At 41.2% G+C, this 11,746-nt stretch overlaps 1 protein-coding gene across 1 annotated transcript in view; it reads right to left on the bottom strand.

Moving 5' to 3' along the window:
• Positions 1–11,746, bottom strand: part of grid2 (glutamate receptor, ionotropic, delta 2) — a 607,933-nt gene that overhangs the window by 23,176 nt on the left and 573,011 nt on the right. The gene's annotated exons all lie outside the window — the stretch shown is intronic.

Below are 11,746 nucleotides of genomic sequence, written 5' to 3'. Positions count from 1 at the left end.
GCCTGAGGTACGGGAAAATAAATGACTTTAAGCACTAAGAATAGCATAACTGCATATATATCACTGCAATCTGAACACATACAGTATAGGTATTAGTGTCCTCTGCTGTATTAATGTCAACTGCATGTTAACCTCAAATTACACATTACCAATGTCCAATACTATGCAATTATGACTGTAAACTGCATATATGAAATTTATAAGGGCAGTAATAGTGTCTGGTGTGTGTCTGATGGTGAAATATAATTACAGAACACGTGTGATCTGTGTGCCTATGAGGCTGTTAATGACCCTTGGTGTGTGAGGCAGCTGGTGTTTGTCTGTGTATGTGTAAGCATGTGCATATGTGTGTCTTTGTGTGTCTATTTGCTTGTTTATGTGCATGGGCACAAGTGTATGAATCTGTGCTAGTGCTTGAGCATGCATGACTATATGTGTGTATATGTGTGTGTGTGTGTGTGTGTGTGTGTGTGTGTGTGTGTGTGTGTGTGTGTGTGTGTGTGTGTGTGTGTGTGTGTGTGTGTGAGTGTGTGTGACTGGGGTGAAACAGCTGGTGTGTTGCAAGACACAATGACACTATGTGTGTGTAATGAGTTATCACCTTGCTTTAAGATCGTTGACTTTGACTGGGGAGATCTATAATGACTTTAACACTCCCACTGGCTGTTAAAGAAAATGAGCAGGGGTTGGGGGTGGGGTGAGAGGCAACTGAGTTTGTGTGTGTGCGTGTGTGTGTGTGTGTGTGTGTGTGTGTGTGTGTGTGTGTGTGTGTGTGTGTGTGTGTGCTCGCGCGCGCACACACTCTGTTTCTGCCTCCCAGCTCTCTCTGCAGTGGCCGTTACTGCGTGGACTGGATGTTGCTATGGCAACTCTATGGCAGCAGCCTTGTTGGTGGGATGATCACACATTATTAGTTGACTGAAGCTTAAAAAAAACAGAAAACTTGTGATTTTGATAACAGCAAAAGGAACAAGGGATAGAAGACAGGAAGAAAGGAAGGAAGAAGAAAAAAAGAAGCTTTCCATGACAGAACACGTTCAAGGGAAAAATGATTTGGACAGCACAGCGGCAAATACAGAGAGAGCGAGAGAGCGAGAGAGAGCGAGAGAGAGGGAGAGAGAGAGAGGAAAAAGAGGGGGTATACATACAGAATACTGGAACACACAAAGTAAAACAAGCAGTCAAACTAGAAAATTTGCAAGTGCACATAATGAACAGTGGAACTGGGAAAATGTCTCTGAAAATGCAGTACATTACTTATTGCTCTTTAAACTAAACAAACAAACAAACAAAAAAAACAATTGTGTTATTTTACTTATTACTCAAGAGGAAAAATAACTAGTATCATCACTTTGTTACCCCGGACATAATTCCAGTGTTATATATGTCCATCCCAACTGCCATCATTTCATCATTTCATTTTTACGGTTGCTCCAAAACCAAGAGTTAAGAGTTATGTGAAATGATGGACACACACGTTGGACGAATTCCCTTTGTTGAATGAGGAGATCAAAGCAGAGCTCCTGTCAACATGAGAACTGACACACGTCAGTTGTAAGCTCCACTGAACGTGGTCCACAAAGGAACAGCCAAGAACCAGCCAAAGTGCCATATGCTGACAAAAAGAGTGACTGTACAAAAGAAAATAATGAAATAATGAAAATAATGAAAGTAACTGGGATACTTCCAGCAGCTCAAAGCATGTCACCTGTGTCTGCCATCATTAGTTTTACTTTGTAGTTATGTATGTACATTTAGTAACTTGCTGTTATTAAACCAAAAAGAGATGAGGGGAAAAAAATGATAGGTGATAGAAACAGTAATATAATTATTGAATCTGCTCTGTTACCCTTTTTTCAGTCTTTCTGAATCAATATGAATACTTTCCCCCCTGTACTTTCTGAAGAGTGGACTTCTTAGAGTTGTCAGGTTTTGATGTGACAGCATCATCTTGCCAGCCTATCTTACAAGCTATACCACCTTACTACCTCATATTATTCAAGAAATAGGTTTTCAGTGACTATTTTAGCTCTATATAGGCTGCCTTTTGTAACAGCATTTTAGCGGGGTGTCTTAATGATGTTAAATAAAACCCCTACAGGAATGATTGATTGCTCTAACTCCTAAGGGATTTCTGTGTTGCTGCACCACTGCTGGGGAACTGGAATGTCTCTCGAGATTTCAGTGGGTGGTGCATTTTTTATATATATATTTATTTATTTTTCAGTTTTATTTCATTATTTTTTTTTTTGTTCCCAAAGAAAAGTTTTCAAAGTCAGACATATAAATACCTGGCAAAGTAATTGCTGAGTCTTTGTTAGTGATCAGCAATGCTATCAACCACCCACAGATATTTTATGGTCAGTTTGTGCGGCATTACAGTCAACGTCTTATTTATTTCTCTTTTGCACTGTAACTCCATGTGTGTTGATTCTGCATTTTCCTTCAGGCCCATCCATATGGCACATATAAATACACTTTGTGTCCCATGCTGTTTATCTGGGGCTCTCTCCCTCTGGTTCCAGTGCCAGGGTTTTACAGAGCTGCAGCCATTGAGAATGCACAGTGGTTTTGGGAAGACAGCACAGCATAATGTGACACAGTTCAGGACTTGCTGGTTAGGACTCTTAACTGTTTTCTGTGACAGGTGTTGAGGGGAGCATACTACTGTGTGAGGCACAGGGAAATGCATCATAGTGTGAGCATTTTCTGCAACCGTAACACACATGCTCTCTCTTATATCAATCATTTTCTCCTGTCAACTCTGTAGCAAACACAATTTTATGCTGGAGACAGTGAGAGAGAAGTGGAAAGTGTGGTGAGGTGAGGGGTGGAAAGAGAGAAAGTGAAGCTACAGGGAAAAGTGAGTCAGTCAGAGAAAGGAAAGAGGGAAAATTGAGTGAGATGAGAGGGAGTAAAAAAAAATGATAGCATGCTCAATCTGGTTCAATGTCTGACAACAAAATCACAAAATGGAGGAAAGGATAGTCTGGGTGAAAAGGAGGAGAGAGGAGAGGTGGGGAGGGGTGTAGTGGGGAGACGGGGGTAGTGGAAAGTGGGGTAGAGATGAGAAAAGAAAGAGATGAGAAAAGAGGAGAAGAATGTGAAATTAAATGAGTGGGGAGGAGGAGAGAGGAGGGGTGAGCGAGAGAGAGGTGTTTTGCTAAAATGAGTTTGTTGCCGTGAGAGGACCACTGGCTGTCAGGTCTTTAAATGAGAACAACATTGGGTTGACAGTTTAGTTACTGGCTGCACACAAATCTGGCAACATCAGCGGCCTCGAACTGCCTCGCTTGTGTTTGACTCACTGGAAAACATGATGGAGAATAATGTCTATATAACAATGTTAAAGGAAAAAAAGAAAAAAGAAAAAAAAAACTTGAACGGTTAAGGAGTAAACAGTTTGAATTTCACTGTTATTCTTGGAGTTTGGGGTCAGGACAGGTTCAAGAACTCGCTTTTTTTTGAGGTTGCTGTTCTGATACATTTCTGGGAAGTACATATTACCGTCTCTTCACTGATGACCTTCCATCCCTGAAAAACACCCCGTATAGTTTAAAACATGTCTTACTGAGAAGGCTGTGTGACTTGTTTGTTTGGTTCATGAACAAATGTGAAAACTGCACAAAAATGACGTATGGCAGGTTTCTCCAGAGGAAAACACCGTTACTGGGGCACTACAGTGTGAAACAGTGGGGAAGAAGATCGGCGCCAGGACTGCTGTTCTGTACCTGACCCTGTGCTCTAGCTTCACTGTGGAGGGGAGAAGGCCAAAAGTGAATTTCCCTTGGTGTAATCAACAAAGTTCATCGTTATTATCACTTTTTTTTTTTTTTTTTTTTTTTACTGTACAGTTTTATGCAACTGCCTCAAGAAGAAAAAGTTCAACAGGAAAGGAAAAAGGAGAAAGGCAGAAAAGATCAGGGCCCATAGTTATCAAGTCTCTCAGAATTACTCATAGGAATAGCGCTAAAATTTTAAAGTTCTAAAGTTAAAGTTCTCCTTTGAGGATGAAAGACATCACTAATGTAGTTTACAAAAAGCACAACCACAATAATCATGTATTGTAGTTTATCAAACAAAAATAAGTCACACTAACTCTATTCGACCTGCTCAATTCGACCGATTTTGCCTCCTGATAAATGTATCCTTAATATTCCTGGTGGCAAAAAAAAAAGACCAAGTCAACTGTATTTAATATATATTTAATATCCACTTCAATCTTAGTCACCCAATTTTTGTTTATGCGCAGTAGTTGGAGCAATTTATCCACCTATTGTTGGATAAATTATTGATCTATCTGTCTAAATCTCCATTTATCAATGTATCAATTGGTCACCAGTTTTTAATTTCTGTTCCATCTGTACTTTTCCAGTTACACTGTCATCCAAAGTAGTGATGACTTTCATTTCTGCAGAGAGGGCAAAGCAAAGCTGCAAGACTACAGCACACAGACTCACTGCCACACATGAACACGCTGAGGCCTTAAAAGGCTGCTTATTATTATACAGACTGTCAGGGATTTCTTTCTGTGATGGCACATGGTGGGACTATGGGGTGGCAATGCTTTTTCCGTGCCTGTGCCTGCTTGGTATATTAACAACACATTGTGGACTTCACTGCATCAAATGGGAGGAAAGACATATTAGAGATCAAGTACTGCAGCGCAATTTTGGTGTCAAGGATTATTGGGATTTGCGGTGCCCAGGTGGATCAATCGCTCACCACTCCAGAAAACCGGGTTCAATTCTCAGCAGCACCCTCCAGCTTTGGCTCGATGTCCCTATGAGTGCAACTGGTCACGTTTTTAGATGGGAAGCTGGTGGGGGAGGAACCAGTAAGAATCACAAGTGCAGCAACTTGTTGGTTGATGGTGGTGTCTGTTCAGCTGGAGAGGGATGTGGGGGAGGTATTGTGAACCTCTGCACGTGTTACTGTATCTCACTGCCAGGTGGAGAGAAATGGCTGATGACTGCAATAATGTGGTACTCTGGGCCCTCATTCCTAGACTAACAGGGGCAGCAATGACAACCAGTGTGGTACACATTGTGTTGTGACCATAAATAAATTGGGAACCAAATCATTTATTAGATATTTAGGCACTCTTTTAACTGAACTGTTCAATTTCTTGTTGACTGTTAACCTGACCTGTTTCCTACATTAGAAATGGTTGTTAAAGTACCTAAGCAGCACATTTACCAAATGTATTGATCTCCTCCCCACTCAGATTCTGCATCTCCTGCCACTGGACACAAGTTTTCTTGTTGTGGCACATCCACGCCAGACTGTTCTCGCCATCTAACATGGCTCTATTTAAAGAGAGTGAAAAGAAGACAACACCAGCCCCCACAACACCTACTGATAAGGTATTGTTCCTAATCCTAATACATGTCTCCGGTCACAAAAATACCAGTCATCAGATGCCATGACTTCTGTGCCTCTGCCATGCATCAGTGATGGCACTTTGCACCCTGCCTCAATGATTCACCAAAATAGAGCCCTTGGACTCTTGCAGGGAACATTACCCTGGAGCTGATGGTTTATACTGGTGTTTTTTAAATTGTTTGTACAATAGAATAGAACTTTATTGTCCATACAAGGTGAAAAACTGTCTTTGGCTTTACTTGGCAAGTACCAAATAATACTTAACACATTACACACATAGTTAATTAAAATCCTTGCAAAGCATTAAAAGCAGCAGTGTGGCACATTTGTGGATGCTGGCTTGGATTGAGCCCTGCCTCGAATTGAGGAGGCTGACTGCACTCAGGACTGATATTTGTAGAGGCCACTGATGCTCTGTAACATCTCCATAAATACAGTTTCTAAAAGTAATAGTTTCTGTGTTTATGTAACTGAACCACAGCCTCCATTTCTCCTTCCTGGTGACAAAGTGCCCAATGCTACAACCACATTTCATCCAGACAAGTTGACTTTAATCTGTTTGTTAAAATACTACAAGTAGCATCTACACATGACACATGATAAACCATTACAGGGCTTTCAGGGTGTCTGTACTATGCTATGGCCATGTTTTTGCCCTACTGGCAGATGGGGCCTAGGGATGGCTGTCCCACTCCGTCTGTTGGTATGTCCATCTGTCCATTCAACACTTTCAAACAAGGCAACATAACCAAAGTCTACAGGGTAGACTGCCATGAAATTTGATGAGCACATTCATGCTCCCCAGGGCTGGACCCTGCCAATTTTGTTCACCTCAAAATATTTTCTATAGCGCCACCCTCTGGCCAAAACCCCAGATTCCCACTGCTTGCAATCCCCCAATATGCCCTAAGCCAGCAGGGCACCAGCAGCGGAAAGACCACTTTAACCAATAATAGTCATGGATACAATGGCCTGTGACTGGGTCAGTCCTCAAGTGCCAACATTTAAAAAGGACTTTGATACAAACATTGTAGTTGGCCATACGAAATTAAGTGTGTTCCTTCTGTCAGATTAAGTATGCATTTATGGCTATGTCTTTAATTATTGCTCTCAGAAATTGAGTTCATTAGTGTACAAGCACTGTCAAAACCATTGCCAGGAATATTTGTGCCACGATGTGATTTCTGCATGCAAAACAGTTGTCTTCTTTGTTGCAAGCTCCTGTTTTCTTTTGCTGTTACTGTCATTAAATGCTGACATACTGGAGCAGTTTGGGAGGGGATATGTGCCGGCCAGCTTCACCTGCCAAGTATGCTATGGGCTTCTCCAAAGATATTTTGTTTGCAGTTAACAACAATAAAGCCCAGGGATTACTGGATGGTAAGGTATTTATCCATGAGAGTCTTTGGTCCCTCAAGCAAAGTTGACAAAGCATAATTATTCCAATTAGTGCTCTCAGGGTTCAATGTCATACACTTTGTCAACAAAGTTTTCAATTAAGCATCATTAAGCCACAGTGTGTGGGTGAACTGGAACAGATTATCAAGCTGAACTATAATAAACAACAAAAATAAGTCAAACAGTCATTAACAATCATTAACAGAGAGAGAGAGAGTGGGAGAGAGAGAGAGAGAAAGAGAGAAAGACAAAGAGAGAGAGAACCATGTCTCCATCATTAAGCGTTGTTAATAAAGATTTAATGAGTGTACTAAGGGTGTGGGCTGAGTTTGACTGTGATAGATTGGAAGAGTGACAGCTTAGAGAGAGCAAGCATGACAGAGAGACAGAGAGAGAGAGGGGGATTAGATTGACACTTGACATTAAATCAATTTCTTGTCATCTGGAACAATGTCACTGTTGTAAAAACACTTGCATGCACACACACACACACACACACACAAACACACACACACACACACACACAAACACACACACACACACACACATGCGCGCACACATGCGCACACACACACACACACACACACACACACACACACACACATGCGCGCATACACACACACACACACACACACACACACACACACACACACACACACATAAAATCTGTCTCTTCTCTCCACCCTTCACCAAGATGGAGTATTAAATTCCCTGATAGACAGCGATTTCCACTGCTTGGAAATCACTGAGACGTCTGTGAGAGAGGGAGAGGGAGAGAGAGAGAGAGAGAGAGAGAGAGAGAGAGAGAGAGAGAGAGAGCGAGAGAGAGAGAGAGAGGGAGGGAGGGAGAGAGAGAACTCTGAACTTGTGTCAATACTGTAGTCAATACGGCTGTACCTCCAAGGGCTTCAACTACAGAGCAGTGGAAGTGTAGCTGAAAGTCAGTTTTCTGAGTGAGGACTTTGAACTAAGACTTTGAATTAAATTTTGTTGTTGGTCAAAAGGCTGGCATGTTGCAGAAAAAGTTAATCTCCAATTGTTAGCAACCAATTGCCTTACTCTACATTAAAATTATACTTGCGTTTCTGCGTATCTCACCAGACTAATAGATATGTGATCACAGGGCTCAGGGAGACAAGCTAACAGAGGCCTAATAGTACTGGATCAGACATATCTAAGCCCTCTTCAATAGACACTATTACAACTCCTCCACTGGGACTGAAATGTGGGAAGATTTAAAAGGGGCAAAGGTAGAATTCAAGGGCATTATATGTCTATTTGGCAATTCAATTTAGTTTATCTCTGCCATATAGATTTCTGCAGGGAAAAAAAACAAAAAAACAAAACAAAACAAAAAAACTCCACTATGCGATTCATTAAATTTGACTACAAGGTTTGCAATAAACAAACTTTCACAAGTCAATTCATCAACAGTTTTTTAAACTGTTGCTGACAATTTTATTGTCATAAGTGCTATTGATATAAAATAGTCGCCAGAATACTGAGAGCATCACAAGCAAACTATTTTTATGAGGCTTGTACAGTTTACTTTGTGTTTACTGGGACCCAGAGCACTTTAATATCCCTGAAAAACAACTTTGAGGAGAGAGGCACTTTTGTATTAGTGACACATCACTTACTGTGGTTGGATTTAAATTTATTGTCTGGGATAGGGTGGGGAATAAATGCATCGAAGAGCTGAGGTTACGCAGAGAGCAATGAAGAATGCATTGGTCGATGGATAGATGGATTAAAAATTGAATGAAGGAAAGGCGAGCAGGCGCTACAGATATTAGGAAAGATGGGGAGAGAAGTACATTAATGTTTACAGCTGTCACACACACACACCTCGCCCCAGGTATCTATTTTATAGCATGTGTTTGAGCATATGGCAATGAGAAAGCTAATAAATTCAGGAAAACACATTGGCTGGGTGCAGGGGGGGAGCCATTCTTTCTTACACTGTCACATTTCTCACATGGACCCTGGAGGATATACATCGCCACAACAAATGACATATCTGCCTCCGTAGCAACTCTGACCTTTTTCAAGCCCCTAGTGGTTCAGTTTTTACCCCCTGGAACTAAATGATATCATTTGCCAATTTTAGCCAAAACCCCATGCTCACTGGGTGGAAGCATGTGCTGCCTTGCAACATTGATCAACGCAAAATAGAGCAAAACAAAAGCAAAGGAAAAGCGCAAACAAGCCATCGGAGCCTTCAGAAAGTTCTAAACCCCTCAGTGTCGATAACCAAACCCAGTACTGACGGAAGGAGTTCATATGGAAAACTGTTGGTGTGGATGTTTTGCACAAGCCAGGTCAGGAAATTACAAGCCACAGGCTAGCAAACTAATGACGTTTCCAGAAAGAGAAGCCAGCCACTGGTGTATGTTAACCATCCAAATCCTTATGGTCTCCAAGGTGTGCTGGAGCAATAATTTATCACTGTCGTATCTGCCATTTGGACCCTCAAGCATGCTGTACTGCACGCATCGCTACAGTCCCCACAGAAATACAACTTGCCGTCTATGACAGAGCTGCTGAAGTATCAGCTAGATGGCCACTAGTGAGCACTTTCAGGTGGCCTGCAGCCAGCTAATAATAATACTAATAAAAGAAAAAAGATGTAGCAAAAGGAGTTGTACCTTATCGGATGTGAAGGTCCAAGGACAGAGGATGTACTGCTGTAAAGTCCCTAGAGGCAAATTTGTAATTTGTAATATGGGGCTATACAAAAAAATTGGACGTGACTTGGCTTGACAACATAAACGATTTTTCTTTTTTTGTTTTGAAGTTTATCATCACCACACAAGTGCTGTGACCATAACCATGTCAATACCTTAATGGTTATCAGATGTGGACAGTCCTTCCTTGTTCTATACCTAAAAATATAAATGTAGGATTATTTTCATAACATCAGCAACTCCAATAGCTTGCCTGACCCCTTTACCATACTAGTGAATCCTGAAACAACATTTTCGTTCTTCCTCAAATTTGTTTGCTGACAGTAATCAGTTACTTTGATTAAACACGCTATACACTGACTGAATATGAGATTAGATTCAAATACAGCAGCCCTAACAATAATAACATACAAAGAGGCATTTCATCTTTCTTGCAATCAGACTGTAAAATGTAACCATCTTCTGTATGCAAAGCAGTTTACAGCTTTGCTCTTTAGACTGCAGCACAATATTTTCAATAACCACGACATAGATCTCCATCTGCTACGGTTCCAATCTATGTTAAATCTTCATATGAATGCCCGCGGACACACACACACACACACACACACACACACACACACACATACACCCAGAAATAATACATGCCTGCGAGAGAGTTTATTCTCGCACAATCTCACCCCTTCAGCTCTTCAAAACAACTTGTCAGAAGCTGTCAGTTTAAATTAGCAGACTAGCCCTTTAGACTACTGTTTTCTGACTCTGTCTGGCAAATCAGCAGTCTGCCTCCATCAAATCACTGAACAGCAGCACCCACACACAAGCACGTACACACTCTCACATTATTTGTTCAAACAACAACAGTGACATACACCTGAAAGCTCACACTCGCACGCAGGCAAACACAGATGCATGCCTACGCACAGATATGGGGCGAGGCTGCACTTGAACTCTGGCTATGGCGGCGTGATAGCAAACAAAGTGGATGAAAAAGTTGTAGCAAACTGTCTATTTCTGCAGAAACTCGCAATGACACTGCCCTCTCTCTTTCTCTCTAAAGTGTCAGCGCAAATAAATAATTTTTCATCTCTAACATAACCCCAGGGGACCCGCAGGCAGTCAATACTCTTCAAGCATGCACACACACGCACAGACACACACACAGACACACACACACACACACACACACACACATGCGTGCACACACAACGATGATAAAGTGAATACTTTTTTGAAGTCACAGATTCCCCCTCCAATTACATCCCACAATCACTGACAATTTGGATCTCTATTGATTGTTAGTATATTTATTTATATTGTGGCATCTCTCCATTCTCTTTGTATTATTTTGTTTTCTCTTCTCTTTCTTTTTTGATCAAGAAAGTGTTCTGTTAAAGAAAGAAAGCCCGAGGGTGTAGTTGTTGTTTTTCTTCTGTCATGTCAAAACGCATATCAATCTCATCCTCGCATCCTATTCTGCGAAGCCACAAAATGTCAATAGTGAGTGAGACCAGAAATGTCTGATAGCGCATACTGATAGAGGAGCTTTCTTAACAATTAACAACCAGCACTGTGCTCCTGGGAACTTTATAGGGATACATGTCCTGGTACCTGAGAAGTATCTGTGGTGAACAAAGTCTGTCACCATCAACAAAGCTTTCACAGTCAGTAGAAATGTAGATGTAGCCTGGCCTGAAGGATCTCACCTACTGTAGAGAGGTGTAAGATTTGCTCTCTATATATATGTACATGAACAAAGACTATTACCATTATTATTATTATTATTATCTGTTGATGTTGCTGTTGTTGTAGTGGAAGCAGTAGTAGTAGTAGTAGTAATTTGGCCAATAATGTTCTGCTCAAACCTTGAGTTGAATGTTGTTTAATATTTTCAGCAGCCACTGGTGTCCAGCCCACTTGATGAGGGGAAATTAACAAACCTGACCTTTGATTTAAAACCCCTTGTTTTTTTAAAACAAGGGGTGAACCACTCAACACAAAAGCCCTCCCAAAAATCACTAATTCTGAGTTGCATGGTGCAACTAAACGGTCTCCTAGACTTTGTGCCGGAAAAATGTCATTGTGACTAGAGGCACCAGAAAAGATCAGGCCGAGTCGTACATTTCTCTCCTGTTGTCCCACTACAGGGACTGCTAATATAATTCCCGTAAAACCTCCACTACGTGCTTCATTAATTTGTATAATACAGAGTGTCAGCATGGAAAAACAAACCAAAGAAAAACAAAACAATTATACCTCTGTGATCATTTTCTCTC

The sequence above is a fragment of the Myripristis murdjan genome, chromosome 9 (genome assembly GCF_902150065.1).
Source record: "Myripristis murdjan chromosome 9, fMyrMur1.1, whole genome shotgun sequence".
NCBI lineage: Eukaryota > Metazoa > Chordata > Actinopteri > Holocentriformes > Holocentridae > Myripristis > Myripristis murdjan.
The sequence above is the reverse complement of the archived record's forward strand: the minus strand, read 5'-3'. Positions and strand labels throughout refer to the sequence as shown.